This window comes from Cibotium barometz, chromosome 39 (assembly GCF_041138505.1).
Source record: "Cibotium barometz isolate CiBa-2024 chromosome 39, ASM4113850v1, whole genome shotgun sequence".
In the NCBI taxonomy this organism is placed as follows: Eukaryota; Viridiplantae; Streptophyta; class Polypodiopsida; order Cyatheales; family Cibotiaceae; genus Cibotium; species Cibotium barometz.
In genome coordinates, this window is record NC_141084.1 from 8836303 (window position 1) to 8856380 (window position 20078).

Below are 20078 nucleotides of genomic sequence, written 5' to 3' on the forward strand. Positions count from 1 at the left end.
GAGTTGCCATCTATATAGCTCCCACACAAGCATGTATGTGAGGGATATGTATTGGGAAAGATGTAATGTCAGTCCTTTTCGAAAAATGGCACTGTGCGAGCTACTCGGCCACCATTACAGCTCGTACATAGTGATCTATGTGGCCCTATGCGAGCACCATCTTTTTGAGGACATTTGTACATCATGACTTTCATTAACGATTACACTCATTTTTGTTGGGTTTATGGTTTTGAAATCCGAGCTAGATGTATTTTTTACTTTCCGTCAAATTTTCCCTCTGGCTGAAAATGCTTGGTGCTATAAGCTCCTAACATTGTTGATTGATCAAGGGGGGAAATACTCGTCGCATGCACATTTGTCAGCATGTTGGTTCATCTCATGTAGAATTGCATGGTGTCACTATGCGACAATGATCCTGGTGATGATCTATCCTCAATTGATTATTCTTTATAGCATGTGTCACATGAGTTCTCTCTATACCTATTACATTTGAGGGGGACACATGTTGTGTATTGTTGATGATGATGTGTGTGGTCACTTATGCATTTGACCTCTCAATTGTGATATGTCTTGGAGACATATCTGTATGCAGTGATGTAGATGTATTACTTTATTTCTGAGATTCTTGTTCAAGTTACCTCACCTTTGCAACTCATTTACCTGGATGCTAATGGAGTGAGACTAATACTACATTGTCTTCAGCTTCCTTGATTGTCTTGTAATTATACATAATTCAAGTATTTCATTACATCAGTCTGTGTGGGATTACATGTCTTTTATTTTGCCTTACTGAGAGTTTCCTTATACTATCATAGTAATGGTTGGATGTATGCCTTGTTGCCCACACTTGATAGATTGTTATATCATCACATTTCCATTGTTGATTCCACCTTGTTGACTTGACCATTGACTAAGGTTCCTTTGTTGATGTATTGGCATTCAGTAATCCTTGACAGCTTATACATTGCTATTGGAAATTGTTGACATCTTCAAACCATTAATTGGTATCGGTGTTGAATCTGTTGAGCCTCCTTTTGGCTCCAAATCAGTCTTTTGCTGCTTCCACAAATTTAGCAGCCCAACTTTGCCATATTGCTCTAGGTCAGCTACACTTTAATCAGGATGCCATGGGTGATGCATTAATTGAAGAGGATGTAGCCATTAAGTTCCGTGCTAAACCTTGTGGCATGTCAAGTTGGACACGACGTGCTACCTCTCGAACATGCATCTTATTTTGCTGGTTTGATCCTTGTTGCTTCCACATTAAATGAGAAGCCCCTTCTGATGCATTGGAATATGATAATTGGGTTATAGCCATGCATTTAGCCTTCTACTGTTGTGTTGTATGCTAACAATCTACAGATTCAGTAGAAATTGGCCCTAATGATTTGCTTGTGACGTACAATATGCATTTGATGTTACATACATGGGACTTTTGCATTGCTGTGTATCCAATTCACACCAATTGAGGGGGGCATCCTACTATCTCAGAGAATCCTTTGATGCTTCCCCTTTTCAGTAAACTATCGAATGCCTTTTATATCTATGCACTACTCGTCTTGCTATTCAGAACATGTAGTGCCACAGTTGATCAAATTTATACATTAACTCAGCACTTGGCATTGGCAAAAGTAGTGAAGTAGCAATGTGTTTACTTTATGCTTGTCCACCTACATTGATACTCACACTAGGCATCATGTTATGACACTAGGATGTCAATAAGTGGTTATTGTTTCCTTCTTGGTTCCTGCATCCGATAGTGTGGCCACTTATAGTTGTGAGGCTGAGTACAGGGTAGCATTCATAACTATTGGGAGTGTGTATGGCTCCATTTTCTATTGGCAGATCTTGGTGTTAGCAGCCTCTAGTGGCCACTTATAGTCATGAGATTGTGTACAGGGCAACATTCGCAGCTATTGGGAGTGTGTATGGCTCCACCGTCTATTGGCATATCTTGGTGTTAGCAACCTCTTCTACCACCATTTTCACTCACATTCAAAGCGCGTTTGCAGTCATGCGGAATCTAGTTTTTCATGTGCGGACACAACACATTCAGGTGTACTATCATTTTCTCAAGAAAGGCTCCATATGCAGGAGTGATTTCCTTGACCTATGTGCCTACATAGGCCAATGTAGCAAATGGGCTTACCAAGTCCTTGTTCACAGTAGTCTGCTACACGCTGTACACATTCACACCATTCACTATAGGGGGGTTTATTAGCCTTGGAAGTCTGGTGTGAAGAGCCCACTACACACCCAATATGAAATTGTCTGTTTCATAGATTTAGCTGTCTTTAAAACAATCTTTTGATGAAACCATAGAATCAATTATCATAATCCTCCAAAATATCTAGCTTGAATTCTAATTTCCAATCATTCCTTCATCGGTGTACCTATGGTATCATTGGCAACCAGAACGCTCACCACTTGTTCACTCAGGGGCCTTTTCAATAATTCCTAGCTCATAGTACCTAGAAATATAATCACATAAGAAAAATCCAGATGGACTCTCCATTGAAGATCAACAAGATCAACCAACAAATCCATATAAAAGAGTCATGGACTCATCCGTTGAGGACCAACAAGGCCAATCAACCAGATCCATACCCGAGTTCATAAAACAACTCTAACTCCGTATTCCATTTTCTTCCTCGATGCACGCATGGGTATCTTCGGCAACCCAAAGCCCGAGCACCGTATGGTCAGCACCCTCTAGGCTCCTTCGCAAGTCACCTAGCGCTTCACTCATAGGCCGCTTCCTTGATCCCTCATCCACTGTACCGAAAGCTCACCATTTAAATCAAACCGAGGCGGCTCGTCAAGACCTCGGCTGACCTTGCTACCTGAGACGTCCTCCATTGACTCTCCATCAGTTGTTGTGCAACTTTATCACTTAGGTCTCCATGACCTCATTCATAAGATGGTCAAAATGCTTCCCCAGCATTCTTGACATAAAACAGTCATTTAAAAACAGGCCATAAATACAGTTTCTATAACGAACTCTCATCTTTCCTCATTGTTCCACATCATTTCTCGCTATTCCACATTCTACTACATCAATTCACATTGCTTATTCCACATCCACATCTATCCATATCACACCACATCCATTCACAACTCATCACATTCATCCACATCCATTCATTCATTCACATTCACATCTATCCACATCCATCTCATTTACATCCACATCCATTTACATATCACATCTCATCCACATCATATCACATTCACATCCACATCCATTTACATCACATCACATCTCATCCACATCTCATCACATTCACATCCACATCCATTTACATCTCATCCACATCCACTCACATCTCATCACATCACATTCACATCTTATCACATCACATTCACATCTTATCAGATCACATCTACATCTTCTTTTATCACATTCACATCTCATCTAATCACATCGCATCCATTTACATCCCATCACATTCATTCAGATCCACATCACATCTTATCACATCCACTTTTAGTACCGTTTTCTACTTTCGATATTGATAGGACTTTTTGAAGTTTCTGCCAATTGCTTGGCCTAGTTAAAGGCACTTTTTTCTCGATCCCATTGAATCTACGTAACAGAGTGTTATTGAAGGTTTAAAAAGGGAAAATAAACCTTCTGTGAATTGAATAGTAAAAACTTAGAAAGAGCATTTAAGTATTGTATTTTCATTCCTTAAGCTTTATTAATGAGAATTAATTCTAAACTTCCATTTACTCATTGGATCCTCGATCCTCCTAGGGATTCTAGATTCCCTTTTTCTGAATAAGAATTAACCAAGTTTTCTCGATGGATATTTTCATATTCTTTCTCAAATTTCTCAAGTAAGATATATTCAATATTCTTCTTTTTGAGAAAAAGATTCATGGGATTTACAAAAATCAATTCTACTCATATTTCTCAATAAACTTAATAATACTCAAAATTCAACTTTTGATAAATACTCATAATTTTAATTATGTCAAAAATTCCTCTTTTACCATTTAATTACTTGGATCTCAAATATCATGGGAATTCCTCTTTTTGTTAAAAAAAATTTACTCTTTTCTCATAATCAATTAATTATGCATAATTACAGAAGAATTATTTCTCATGAATATGATGAAAATCATTCTTTTTGCATGGGATGTCCAATCCTAGAATATGGTAGGAAGTCCTCTTTTAGCATTATGCATAAAAATAAGATATGTATTATTTTTTGAAAATTTTGCCATAGCTTCGCTGCTATTACTGATAATTCTCAATTTTTTTTCTAAAAGAATAAAAGCTTGTAATGAAAATATGATAGTAGTTCCTCTTTTATGCTTAAAATCAAACTACGAATTTAAATCATAATTTTAACCACCATAAAATCAAACATAACTATGATTATCCCACTAGATTAAGCTAATTTCAACATTCTTCTTTTCCCAAATTGTTAGGATAATCCATTTCTAATTTAGAATGAATTAGAGTAGTTTTCAACTACTCATAAATAATCTAAAAGAATTTACCATTATTTTAATAGCACAAAATCATGAAAATATAATTTTCTTAATCTCTAGCTTATCAAGCCTAGAGTTTAGCTTTGAATTAAGAGACTATCAATGAGAAGCATCCTTTTTCAAGAAATTTAGCCATAAAGATGTCTATTCTTTTAGAGAGAGAGATTATTTAAAGAAAGCATTACAAATAAGCATAAAGATTAACTTTCTCTTAATTAAACATTAAGACTTTAAGGGAAAGCTTGATTTGAATTAAAACAATCATTTAAAAGACTTCTCAAGCTTGAGAGGGGTTGAGAAGAAGAAAGTTATTGAGAAATTTGAAAAAAACCATAAAATTTAATTTTACCTCCAAGTTTGGCTTGATTCTCTAATTACAGTGAAGCCCTCGACCAATCAATTGGTCCACCAAGAAGAGAAGAGCAACTCTAAGAGTTGTTGTAGAGACAGAGAGCTCCAAGCTCCTAAGAGAGGAAAATTTAAGGGATAATAGAAATTATGATTATTTTAATATAATATTGGCATGGTATAGATCTAATATTTTATTACAAATGACTAAGGGTCTATTTATAGGTGAGGGAGGCCACTAACCAAGTCCAACTGGGTTCTAGAATTTTCTAGGTTCAGTTTGACTCAATTTGGACAAGATTTGGATCAGTTTGGCTCCCTTTTTGATTTGGTTTCATCCAGGAGAGAGGAGAGATAAAAATATCACAATTTTTTTGAATTAAAAAACCTTCCACACATGTGAAAGAGGCACCTACTTCAAGAGTCCCCCTTGCCTTACCAAGGTGTCAAAAATGCATCAATATTCTAAAATATCTCATTTTTTTAGTAATATCTCATAATTTTTTACTAATAAACCTTGTACTCAGCCAACTCTTCAACTTATGGGAGCATTTACTCATTTTTGGGTATTTTCTTTTATTCTTTTGGATTTATCTCATCCCAACACTTGGATTAATCCAGTTGGCCCATTGGAACCTTAATTAGACCATAATCTAAAAATTTCTGAAAATGTAGACCCTTAGGCTAAGGTCCCTTATACCATTTTTAATTAACTCCTAATGCACATTGGAAAGTTCATTTTGAACTTTTGTTTCAAGGGAATCCAATCTAGACACTAGGAAGATTTTTATATCGAAAGATATCTTAATTTTGGATTATCTCTCTCTGGATATTTTCTCTCTCTAGGCCAAAACAGGGTAAAACAAGATCTTTCTTCTATTTCAGAGAGGGGAATAATTACAAGAATAGAAGGGGAGGTTCTTACACCTTTACACCTCAAAAGCTGGAGGGAGGAATCTTACACACCTCTTCTTGCAATTCACCATTTAGAAATGTATTCTTTACATCCATATGATGCATTTCCCAACCATTTGATGCAGCTAATGCCATCACAGATCTCATTGTTCCCATCTTAGAAAATGGGACTAAATGTTTCATCATAATCCAAACTATATGTCTATGCATATCCCTTTACGACTAACCTTGCTTTATGCCTTTCTATTGAACCATCCAACTATTTCACTTTATACACCCATTTGCAACAATGGCATTCTTTCCACTTGGTAATGCAACCAAGTCTCAAGTATTATTGTGTACCAAGGCATCCACTTGGTAATGCAACCAATTCTTAGGTATTATTGTATACCAAGGCATCCATTTCTTTATCCATTGCTTTCTCCCATGCATGCTTTTCAATAGCTTCTCAAAAACATGATGGTTCCACATGCTTCACCATTGATGTCATGTATGCATATTGCATTGCATACACATCATATGTCAATCTCTCTAGTGGGCCTTCTCAAATCCTATGGATCACTTTGTACATCTTGTGCTCTATTATGTGGAGGAACATACCTCTCTTGCCTTACACACACCTGGAGTACGTAAGGCTCCAATGCCCAATCCTTAATCTAAGCTTTCCAAGTTAGATGACTCATAACCTATTATGCCAATTTCTTTAGCCTTCTTTTTGCCTTTGTCCAACAACACTTCCACTTATGCTCACACTACCATGTCTCAACCATGGACTTATATTTTTACTTTCACTTGATGTTTCACCTTCCCAGCTACTAAAGTAGAACTCATTTTTGGCAAGTTCACATGCACATCTGCATCTATGTCATCAGCCTCATAACATCATCTTTGTTTTTGTACCAACTTGCCAACTCATCAGACACCACATCTCTGGAAATGAGCACCTATTTAGTTTTCGGATTGTACCATTTGTAAGGATTCCTATCTTGTGCATAACCAATGAATATGGCTTTCTTAGTCTTTGGGTCCAATTTCTTTCTCTTCTCATCCAGAACATGTACATAGGCAATATATCCAAAAACTCTGAGATGCCCAATGTGTGAGATCCCTGTCCCCACCGCGCAATGAATTTTGGGGTTGCTAGTAGAGCAGAAGTAGCACTTCTTGTGTGGGGTAGGGTCCCACACTCGGGGCCTCGCCCACGGATATCCAGACAAGAGACTAATCCATCGAACCAAACCCGAAAAAACTTCCCTTGCCCGGAAAGCACGGGCGATTCCTCCGGGATAACTTTTCTCTAACGTAGTCAAAAGCCTTAACTAACTGAACTGTTCTGACCGAACCCGTAGTATCAAAGTCAGATCAAGGCAAAGATTACACTTGGATCATAGAGACCAACACTTTTTTCCTCATTGAGAGGTACATCCGTTGATTCTTTTCCATAGAATAATTTTTTATCCGGGATTTACTTCATCTATCATACCATAATAGAATTGAGTGTCTCATTTTAGGGATCCATCAGTCCAGCCTAACCCCATCCAGTCCCATGGGTTAGCCACCGCCCAACCACTATAGTGATGGGATATCCAATTAGGAATTTGGTTAGGTTTTGTCCTGGGTACAAGGGAAAAGAGTTCCCAAGCCCCCTAGCTAGATATTCATGCAAACTTAAAACTAGTCACACCACTTACACACCCAATATGAAATTGCCTTTTTCACAGAATCAGCTATCTTTAAAAACAATCATTTAATAAAACCACGGGCGGAAAAAGGGGCTGCCGGCTGTTGACTGCCACGTGGCTGATGTGCCACGTAGGCGCCACATCAGCCAGCGGCCCGATATCTAGTTCGAGCCGGTTGGGTGGAGAAGGAGGAGCTTTCAGCCCTAGTCTCAAAGAGGAGATCGCCTGCATGAGGGTGCCTCAACACTGGTATCAGAGCATGGATTCTCATCGGCTGAAGCTGTGATTTGTGAAAGAGATTGCATGCCTAATTGCGCAAGACCTAGTCGCCATCTTTGTTGCTGCAATTGTAATTTTTAAAACAAATGCTCTCTTTGAGATTGAGCCGTTACGCAAGGCGGACCCCATAGCATCGTCTCCCACAGCATTGACTCCCACAGTACAAGCCATAGCCTATATGTGGCCCAACCCACCAAGCATAGCCAACTTTAATTGGCTAGCCTACATACCACACGCTGGCCCCAGCACAGCCAGCCAGCCAGGCACAACAGCCAAGCGGGCGCCGCTTTTGTGGATAAGCAAACGACCTAGCCATCATCAAACATCACCGCATGGAGAAAGTAGTAGACAGTCACCAGCCGGGAGAGGAGGACATCGTCTGAGAACACCGTGGAGCTGTCGCGTTGCAGAGAGCAGGTTTTATTTTTTTTTTAAAGAAATTTCAAAGGTTTTTAAACCTTTGAAGTTTAGGGCTTGTTCCCACGGTGTGTCCAAGAGTTTGCTCCCAAGGTTGTTTTTATGAAGGTCGGGAGGTGTTTCACCCCACGACAACTCTCAACTTTTCATACCACACTAGTGATTTCACTTTGAGCTAACTATTCGATTGCTTTCCTAGAGCTTGGGCTTAAGGTTAGTGCTTGTGTTATTCTCTTGCATCACATTTAGAGGGTTTACATGGATTCTAATAACCCTAATGAGTCTGTAAGTGGATATCCCAGTCGTTTGTCAGACATGGAGAAGGCAGTGGCCAATCTTGATGTCACAATGACTGACAATGATTTTCTTGATGATAATTTGGTCAGCACTAAACAATTTAAGGCTCTAGAGTCCCGTACTTTGGACATTGAGGCCAAGTACGATAAGATACTCCTTTTTCTTCAGGAGTTAAAGGATGAAATGCAAGCTTCTACCACTATAAGTGCTTCAATGGGAGGGATGCAAGTGGCTCCTGCCCAAGGGGGCAACATGAATGTCGGTACATCTCACTCTAGAGATGCTACTGCTATTCTAAAAGATTTGAAACCTCTGACTTTTAATGGGGAGGAGAAGGAACACAATAAGGATGCGGTCAACACTTTTTTATTAAATTGGCAGGATTTACATCAATTGTATCACACTCCAAAGGAGATACACGCACTTGACATGAGCTTAACTCTAGGAGGTAAAGTGTACAAGTGGTGGATGAGCTTGGAGTCTGAAAATCGACCTACTACATGGGCTGAATTTGAAAGTGCATTCATGAAAGAATTTCTTCTAGAGAATGAGATGGATCATAATTGGGAAGCATGGGACAATTGTGAGATGAGAAATCTCACATTGACTTAGTATATCTCCAATTATCGAGAAATCATTCTCAAGTTGAAAGGTATGGATAACTTTCAAAAATTTATGGATTTATTCACGGATTAGACTCAGACTATAAGAATCAAGTTAAACAAATGAGCCGAAAACTTTAGAAGAAGCAATTAAGTTTGCTCAAATTTTTTATGCCACAGTCGGAAAGAAAAGAAAGAAAAAGCGTGTGCGGAATGCACAACGAACATCTAGTGTATCCAAAGGTTCCAAGCATCAAGGTTAAAATAAAAGAAAGGGACCTAACTAAAAGAATGGCCAATCTAAGAAAACTAAAGGACCACAAAAATTTTTGAAGCATGAAGATTTTGAAAGAGATAAAAAAGAAAATTTATGTTTTCATTGCATGGAAAAGGGTCATAGTAAACTACAGTGTCCTAAGCTAAAAGAAAATGAGAAAAATTAACATGATCAAAGTAAAGAAAAGCAAGTGCACACTATTCAAGTGCTCTCTCTCTAGAGACTTCTTGTAAGTTTAAAGAGGTTCAAGTTTATCATGCTAATTTTACTCATGCGTGTTATGTCACGTCATCGATGTGGGTGCCAACATTTGGACCACATGAGTTGGTTCGAATGCATGGTCACGTTAAAGGTCACAAAGTACGAGTTATGATTGATGATAGTGCCACGCACAATTTCTTGAAATATACCTTATACAAGAAGTTAAAGTTGCCACAAAGTCCAAGTGATCATAAGTATGTGGTTTCTTTGATTAACAGCTATGATAAAGATGTCTGGGATATATCAGTTGGTGATGTTCCATTAGTCATTCAAGGTCATGAGATGCATTTGGATTTTCAAGTTATGCATATCACTCGAGCAGATGCTATTCTAGGTCGTGAGTGGTTATACAACAGTGGTCCATCTTTGTCTAGAAGTTATCTGCATAATTCTTTTGCGTTTGAAATAGATGGTAAGAAAGTGTGCTTGCAAGGTGAACATAATGTACCCTCCTCACCTCTTATATGCTCTATGGAACTCAATCGCCTTGTACAAGCTAATGAAGTAGAAAATATCTTTTTGTGCTACATGCTTCTTAATGATGTCATTTCTTTTTGTGCTACATGCTTCTTAATGATGTCATTTCTTTTCCCGCATGTGAAAACAGAAGTAGTTTAAGTGAGCATAATGTTTACATGACTTCTTTTCAAATCAAATCATGTTAACAATAAAAAAGTTAATGAATCATTAAAGCAATTGTTACAATAATTTAAAGATATGTTTCCAAATGAGTTACCGGAAGGATTACCTCCTGTCTCTAAAGTTGAGCATCCAATTGAAGGACTACCTGGCTCAAAGCCAGTAAGTAAGCCTCCTTATAGGCTTAGTTTTAAGGAAGCACAAGAAGTCCAATGAAAGTTAAAGGACTACCTTAAAAGTGGATTCATTAGACCAAGCGTTTCACCTTGGGCTTCACCAATTCTATTGGTGAAGAAAAAAGATGGGTCTATGCAGTTATGTGTAGACTACCGTGGTTTGAATCAAATCACAAGTAACAATAAGTACCCTTTGCCATGAATAGATGAGTTGTTTGATCAACTGCAAGGGGCAAAATACTTTTCAAAAATCAATTTACAATCCGGATATCCTCAAGTGAGAATTCGGGAAGCAAAAGATTGTTTTTCGAACTAAGTTTGGTCAATATGAGTTTTTAGTCAGGCCCTTTGGTTTGACTAATGCTCTAGCCACATTCATGACACTCATGGATAGTTTCTTGAAACCCTATTTAGGAAAATTTATCATGGTTTTCCTAGACGATATCCTGATCTACAGTCGTACAGAAAGAGCATCTTGAACACTTATGGCAAGTATTTGAGTTACTTAGGAAGCATTCACTTTATGCCAAAGAGAGTAAATGTGAATTCTTCATAAAAGAAATTCAATACTTATGCCACATAATCTCGGACGATGGCATTCATATGGATCCAGCAAAAGTTGAAGTCATATTGAAATGGCCACATGCCACAAACTTAGAAGAATTATAAATTTTTATTGGTTTGTCTGGATTTATAGAAAACATGTCCGAGATTATGCTAAGATAGTTGTTCTGATGATAGATCATCTTAAAGGAAAGGGAAAGACCTTTGGTTGGGGGTATTCCCAGCAAAGAAGTTTTGCAGAACTTAAGGTAGCTATAGCTACAACTCCCATTCTCCAAGTTATCGATCCGAATCAATCCTTTGTGGTAGAGACGGACGCTAGTAATGATGCAGTAGGAGCAGTCCTCTTACAAGGGGGGAAACCTATTGCATTCAAAAGTAAAAAGTTAGATAGAGCTCAACGAAATTATTCCGCTTATGAAAGGGAGTTATATGCTATTATTTATGCCTTAAAGAAGTGGAGACATTATTTGTATGGTGCTAGATTTGAGATAGTCTTCGATCAGGAGAGTATCAAATGGCTATCTAGTCAAAAAGAGTTGAAAGGATGCAAAGCTTAATGGGCAGAGTTTCTCCAAGAGTTTGACTTTCAACTAAGATATAGGAAAGGACGTTACAATGTGATAGCCGATTCTGTTACCATATTATAGTAGTGATGTGTGTGAACACACTTAGGACCGCCGGGGCACTTTTTCCCTCTCTAGGAGGTTTTTTCCCCCGTGCATTGTATATACGCCCTTTATCTTCTAGGGCTTGTTATCTTTCATTTTTGGCACTCATAATACACTACTGTGTTGTGCTCAAGCTTCCTCATCTTCTTGAAGTTGTGTGTGCATTCCTGCAACCCTAATTCCAACAATTGGTATCAGAGCAGGCTTCCTCCTCCCGGGCAGCATCACCGGCACCTGCCGCTTCATCTCCTCCGATTGCGACGAGGTTTCACGAGCGTCTGCAGGTTAGTATATGCCGTGGGAAAGCCAGTAGGGCTTGTTCGTTTCAGAATTTTGATCTGAAGTCATTTCGCCCTCCGTTTTTGCATTCCAAGTACTGCGCAGGCAAAATCGTCCTACTGTGCAGATTTTCTGTCAAGATTAAAATCTGCAGGACAGGTGCCCATTCGTCTGTTTTGGGCTGTGCTACATAGCACAGGTCGATTTTATACAGGTTTACCTCTTACAGACAGCATTTACATCTAGTAGTACAGTCATTGGCCATGGCTGACAACAATGATGTATTCCGCATGTTGGCTGCTGAGGATAAGTTGGATGGCACCAACTATCCATTGTGGGCATATATGATGCGACATGTATTGGTAGCAAAGGGGTTATGGAACATTGTGCAGGGTATTGATGCACGTCCTATTGTGGCTGGGAATGCTGCAAACACATCAGAAACAGGTACTGTTGATGATGGTGCAGGCACAAGTGCTGTAGCAGCTGTTCGAGAACCACCACTTTCAGCAGAGCAGATTCGTTGGGATGGTAGACTCGGGGGGGTCACTATATGTAAATCCTCTATATCACGTGCATTCAAGGCCTATTTAAAAAGTCCCTTATCTGTGAATTTTTTAGTGAATATAATATATCCTTTCCTATTCAAATCTGTAATTTTTTTTTAAAATACAATAATTAAATCCCCTCTGTAAATATATTTCTGTAAGTTTTAAATATTTAAAATGTCCTTCTGTTGAACCCACGTGATACTTACATATTTATACGAGTGACCCCCCCGAGATGGTAGAGATGCACAGGCTCATGCCTTGATTGCGCTGTCTGTCAAACGTACCATTATCCCACATATTCGCTCCTGCAGGACTTCTAAGGATGCTTGGGATGTACTTGCCACATTGTATCAGGCAAGAAATGAGGCTCGTGTTGCTTACCTCCGAAAACAGTTGGAGAGTGAGCATATGAACGAAGGTGATTCTATGGATAGCTTTTTGACAAAGATCAAGGATTTCAAAGAGCAGCTCATTTCTGCAGATGAAATCCTGTCAGACAGTTCACTTGTGCAGACTGTTTTGAATGGTCTACCAGATTCTTATCAGGGTTTTGCTTCCACTCTTCGCTTGATGATGAAAGGCAATCCCAATGCCTTATCATTTGAGGAGTTAGTTTCTGTTTTGCTGCAAGAAGACCAGTCAAGGCAAAACAGGAATATTATGCGTGTCGCAGATCAAGCTTTCGTTGCTAGTCAGAGAAGCGGGAAAGGTAAAGCTGGCTTTTCTTCTAGTAAGCAGAAATCTGCAAATGCTGCGCAACCAAAGAAGGAAGACAAAGATGAGAAGAAGGGTGACAAACAGAAGACATTTTGCAAGTACTGTAAGGGAAATGATCATGTCATCAAAGCGTGTCCTAAGCTGGCTGCGAAAGAGGCTAAGAAGAAAGAGGCTGGTATGGCTGTTGCAGATGCCTCTCCTTCTAACAATGAATCTGCTAATGTTGTTCAAGATACAGAATGGGCATTCAATGCGCAGTGCAGTTATGACCCATCTTTGCATGACACATGTATGTCTGCAGTAGATTCAGATGTATGGTACTTTGACAGTGGTGCCACTAAGCATATCACCTCGCAGCGCAGTTTATTCACTTTCCTTGAGTCTGCTCCCACAGGGAATACTGTCACTTGTGCCAATAACTCCTCTTATCCCGTTAAAGGAGTTGGACAGATTGTGCTGAATGTTGCAAATTGCAACACCTTTACACTTTTTGATGCATTGTATGTGCCAGGGATCAAAAAGAATCTGCTGTCAGTCTCCGCATTTGCCAAAACAGGTTTGGTTGTAAAATTTGTGGATGACAGATGTACTGTTCATGATCTCTCTTGTGGTGACATCATTGTAGCATCTGGTTCACTATGTCGAGGGCTGTATAAGCTCAATATGGATGGCAAATGTGTAGAGGATTCAGCATGTGCTATTATGGATACGCGGGCTATTTCAAATGCAAAACTGTGGCATGCACGTTTTGGTCATCTGAATTTTGCAAGTTTGCTGCGCCTGCAGAAATCTGAAATGGTGTCTTCTTTGCCTAAGCTTGAGGCACCTGTCAAGCATGTTTGTGAGGGCTGCATATTGGGTAAAATGCAGCGTGCTTCCTTTCCCAAAGATGGATCAGTGAGAGCTGAACGCAGATTGCAGCTTGTTCACAGTGATGTTTGTGGTCCCATGCAAACTCCATCATTTGGAAACTACCTTTACTTCGTGACTTTCATTGATGATTTTACCAGGCATGCATGGGTATATCCTTTGAAGGCAAAGTCCGAAGTGTTTTTGTGCTTCAAACAGTTTTTGGTTATGGCTGAAAATGTGTCAGAAAGTAAGATGGGCACCCTCCGTTCAGATCGAGGGGGGGAGTATATGTCTTCAGAATTTAATGCATTTCTGGCTGAGCGTGGGATAAAACACCAATGTACAGTGCCGTATACACCACAGCAAAATGGTGTGGCTGAGAGAAAAAACAGGTCTCTCATGGAAATGGCAAGATGTATGGTTAAGAGTCAAAGTCTACCACATGGTTTTTGGCTTGAGGCTGTCATGTGTGCCACTTATGTACTAAACAGGTGTCCCACCAAAGCATTACAGGTTGTCACTCCATATGAGGCTTGGCATAGCCGCAAGCCATCTGTTGGCCATTTACGTGTTTTTGGTTGCCTGGCATATGCATTAGTGCCTGTGCAACATCGCAGAAAATTGGATGACAAAGCTGTCAAATGTATTTTTGTTGGATATAGTGCTGAGAGCAAAGGCTATCGTTTGTATCATCCACAGACAAAGCGCATTTTGGTTAGCCGTGATGTTGTATTTGTGGAAGATGCAGTTCAGCCCTTGGTTTCATGTACTAAGGAGACAGATATCAGCTCACGTGATGTCTATGATACATTGTTGCCTCTTTTCAGTGGTGCACAGTCAAGTGCAATACCTCATGAGGCAGTTTTTCAGCCTATGCAGGTTTTAAATGATGGCACAGATCAGCCTATATCTGATGCAGATGTGCATGATGCACTTGAGGATGAGAGACAAGAGATTGAGGGCTCTAGGAACATGCCTAGATGGCTGGTGCAGACTTTGCGTGACAGCAAGTTGGATGCCCCTTTGTCTAGTCGCACTCGTTCTGGCTCTCATGGTGCCTCTTATGCGTCAGATTGTTATGCATTGGCTGTTTCTAGTATGTGCGATGAAAGTGAGCCTGTTTCATTTGATGAGGCACAAAGTTCAGAAAATTGGATGGCTGCTATGCAAGCAGAATACGATGCTATTATGAAGAATGGTACATGGTCTTTATGTAACTTGCCCCCTGGCAAGAAGGCCATTGGCACTAAGTGGGTATACAAATTGAAGCGTAAGCCTGATGGCACAGTGGATCGCCATAAGGCTAGGCTTGTTGCAAAAGGTTATGCTCAAGAGAAGGGCATTGATTTTGATGAGACTTTTGCTCCCACATGTCGTATGACCACTGTTCGTAGCATCTGTGCATTAGCAGCTCATAATGGTTGGAATGTACATCAGCTGGACATAAAGACTGCGTTCTTAAATGGAGATTTGCATGAGGAGGTGTATGTATCGCAGCCTCGTGGTTTTGTTCAAAGAGGGCAGGAAAACAAAGTGTGCAGGTTAAAAAAGGCTTTATATGGTTTAAAGCAAGCTCCACGAGCTTGGTATGAAAAAATACATGCATATTTGACTGCACATGGGTTTCAGAATAGTCCAACAGAAAGCACTTTGTATGTTAAACGTGTGGATGGTGTACATCTAATCATTGCTCTCTATGTCGATGACATGCTGCTCACAGGACCAAATGAGAGTCATATTGCTGATTTGAATGCCTCTTTTGAGATGTCAGATTTGGGGCATTTGCATCATTATTTGGGGATACAATTTAAGCAGTGTGATGGAGGTATTGCTTTGTGTCAGACAAAGTATATTGAAACATTGTTGCGGAGATTTGGCCTTGAAGACTGCAAGCCTATTGCTACTCCAATGGAGACAGGTTTGAAGTTGAGTCTTCATGATGCTGGAGATCACTTTGATGTCACACTCTATCAGACAGCTGTTGGTTGCCTCATTTATGTATGCATTACGAGGCCAGACATTCAGTTTGCAGTCTCACAGGTGAGCAGATTTATGCATAGCCCAGGCATTAAGCATTGGCAGGCAGTGAAGCGTATCTTTCGCTATTTGAGTGGTACTCGGCATCTTGGGTTGTTTTATCCCAAGGGGGGATCATTGCCGCCAGATTTACATGTTTTTTCAGATTCTGACTGGGCTGGTTGTTATGACACACGCGTGTCCACGAGTGGTTTTTGCTTCATGCTTGGAAGCTCATGCATATCATGGTTGAGCAAGAAGCAGCCTACTGTGGCCACTTCTAGTTGTGAAGCTGAGTACAGGGCAGCTTTCACAGCTACGGTTGAGTGTGTGTGGCTCAGACGCCTTATGGCTGATTTGGGTGTTGGGCAGTCATCTGCCACCACCATCTTCACTGACAGTCAGAGCGCATTGGCAGTTGCGCGGAACCCAGTGTTCCATGCTCGTACGAAGCACATTGAGGTGCACTACCATTATGTCAGGGAGAGACTCTCTGCAGGAGAGATCAGTTTGGCTTATGTGCCAACACAGGATAACCTTGCAGACCTTTTCACAAAGGCTCTGCCTCGTGAGAAGTTCGAAGCTTTTCGCAAAGCTTTGGGCTTACTCCCTTTTGTGGATTCGTCCACATAGCTAGACACTTCCCTATACATGAGTGCTAGCTCTTGTTCACCGCATCACTCCAGGGGGGATTTGTTACCATATTATAGTAGTGATGTGTGTGAACACACTTAGGACCGCCGGGGCACTTTTTCCCTCTCTAGGAGGTTTTTTCCCCCGTGCATTGTATATACGCCCTTTATCTTCTAGGGCTTGTTATCTTTCATTTTTGGCACTCATAATACACTACTGTGTTGTGCTCAAGCTTCCTCATCTTCTTGAAGTTGTGTGTGCATTCCTGCAACCCTAATTCCAACAGATTCATGGAGTTGCATGCCCATGGTTAACAAGTTGAGTTTTACTTCAATTAAGAGTGATTTTTTGGAATCTTTTAAGGGAAAGTGCATTGATAATCCGCATTATGCCCACGTGTGAAGTGTTATAGAGAAGAGGGATCCCTTGACTACAAATAAAGATAGCCCCGTTCACGAGACAGACACTTCCACAAGCGGTAAGTCTCGAGAGATGTCTAACATGTCATTTGCGAGTGATGAAAGAAATCGTTGTAAGAATTTTTCCATCGATAATGGTTACCTACTTTACAAAGGTAGAGTATGTATACCTTCGAACTCAGACATTACGCGCCAAATTTTATATGAATTTCATGATAGTATGAGTGCTGGTCATCCTAGAATTTAGAAGACATATGCACTAGTTAAGAGACAATTTTATTGGTCTGGCTTAAGTAAGGATGTCTAAGACTATTTCTTAAATTGCCAAGAGTGTCAGGTCAATAAAGCAAAATGCCTAAAAATAGGTGGTTTACTAAGTCCACTAGAGATCCCACAAATGGCAAGTGGGGGAGTATCTCAATGGACTTTATAGTTGGATTACCTAAAACAAACAGTTCATGTTAGTAGACTGAAAAAGAAGTTGGGTGATGACAATAATCTCGTCAATCAAGAGATCCTAGTAGAACTTATTGAATCCCCATCCTTAACACATGAACTAGAAAAAGTCTTGGATTTCCAAGAGAAAAGAACTCAACACTATCTACGACGACAGGAGTGTTTAGTCAAGTGGAAGGATAGACTGGAAGAAGGTTCAACTTGGGAAAAGGTAAGCACACTCAGAAAGAGGTTTCCGAATTTCGTTTTCGAGGACGAAACTCTTCTTAAGTGGGGAGTAATGTCATAACAATAGAACGGTAGCCTAGAGAGCTCAACTGTCCGGGCAAGGCACATGCGGGGTTCAAGGGAGACAAGAGGCCGGTTACAGACTCTAGGGTGACCGGGCACTAATAAGAGTGTCCGAGCACGTGTGAAGAGCACTATGCTATTAAAAGAGCTTGGGTCTTGATATAGGAACTGGGGTTTGCTTTTGGCATGGTTGGGTGGAGAAGAAGGAGCTCTCAGCCCTAGTCTCAAGAGGAGGTCACCTGCATGAGGGTGCCTCAACATCATCAACAATCATCTTGTCTAGTAATTGTATTTGGGGCAAAGCAACATGGCACAAACAAAGTGAAAAAGATTGCAATTTTTTGGTATATACATATTGCCTATGCGTGGGCATTGTTTGTGATCACATTTTGGATTGAGATAGTAGCAATTGCCAAAAGGTCATGCCAAAATTTCTTCAAAATGAAATGCCAAATGCTTATCTTGAGTCAATACATGCTATTTGACATTGGTAAGATCATGCATTGGAGACTAGTGGGACAATTTTGACTATGCACAAGGCAGTGCAAAAAAGCTTAATTCAGTCACAAATGGTGTAGGCTGTTTTGAAGGGTTTGGAATGTTAGATAGCACTACAAAAGAACTTCCTAACAAGCTTTAGAACTCCCGATTCGGAATTTACAAAGGCGGTGAACTTTGGCAATTTTCCTCCACATTGTTTTTGGGGTAGATTGTACAAAACCTTGTCCTAGTCATAAATGCCTCGAGCTAATGGAAAAGTCATCATATAGCATGAAAGTACATATCAAGATATTTCCATCAAAGCATGCCCGGTTTGGAGACCGTTTGATTGGTCAACTCAAAGCGATTGACTTTTTCACTAGTCCACAACTTTGGTCAATAGGGATAATTGACTTTTCAAATCTATTTTCACACATCCTTGATCTACTCATCAATAGCATTCCAATAACCTAAAGATCACACAAATCAAGGTTCATTTGAGTGGTGTAGTATAAAACGGACGTGTGGTATAAATCTCAAAATAGAGAGGTATAGCGTACATCCACCAAAGTGGGATCCAGGGTGGTATACGCGTTCTTCTCTCCATTGCGGACGTGGAAAACTAAAGCTCATCAAATTTGAAATCCTTTTGAAAAAAATATGGCCTATTTGATGTTTTGGCAGTTTTTGACCGCATAGAGTAGAGTGCTAAACCCTAATTCAGTTAAGAGGGTTTAGGGTTGTTTGGAAAGAAATCTTTGACCACATAGAGCATAGTGCTAAACGTTAATTGAGTCAAGAGGGTATAGGGCTGTTTGAAAAGCAATCATTGGGCTTCGATCTTTGGCCGCATAGATCATAGTGCTAAACCTTAATTGAGTCAAGAGGGTTTAGGGCTATTTGGAAAGCAATCATTGGGCTTCAATCCTCACCCCATAAGCTTCACGAGGGACAAGCTTTCAACCTTGTCCATCAGATTCTGGAGTCACTAGTCTTGTATATCGAGAGCATAGTTGGGCAATTTTGCGTCTGGTATACTATTCAGGAGTCATGGGTGACTATGATAGAGTGAGGATAATGAAAGATATTATGTTTTTTCATGATGTATGGACTTATGCATACAAGGTTGAAAGTGTAAGCTTTTCTTGAGTATATGGTGTCTACTTAGGTGGGCAGTTTATGGTTCAAAATAGGAGAGCTATTTGCATAAACATTGTTTGCATTTGATGGTGAAAGAGTCATTTGCATGGGACTCAAGGATTGGATTGGGATGCCTATTTTCATGTCTTTCCTTGTGGCGAGATTTACAAAGTGAAGAAAGTGACTTCTCATTTCAAGGGAAGAGATCGATCTTGGTGGATAGGGAAAATGCACAAATATGATTGGGATTGGCTGAATTTGGCATATGATGTTGTGTAACACTTTGTGATCACCCAAGAGCAAAAGTGATTTAGAGATCGATGCATGGTATTCTCACATGAGAACTCTCTATCTAGCTATATGTAGAGATATTGGCACCTTTTCTTTTTCATCCCTGACAACAAAGAGAAGGAAAGTATAAAGGATTTTGTGAAAAGATTAGACAAAGACTTCATGCAAGTATCTCAAAGTATTGTGCAAATTGATGAGGACATTAGTATTGATGACATCATGGTGTTGGTGGGTCTTATCCACATGCATACCCAAAGAGTCAATCATCTCACAAGGGCAAGTTTGTTGTCGAGCTAAGTAAGATAGAGACGTATGAGTTAGTGGT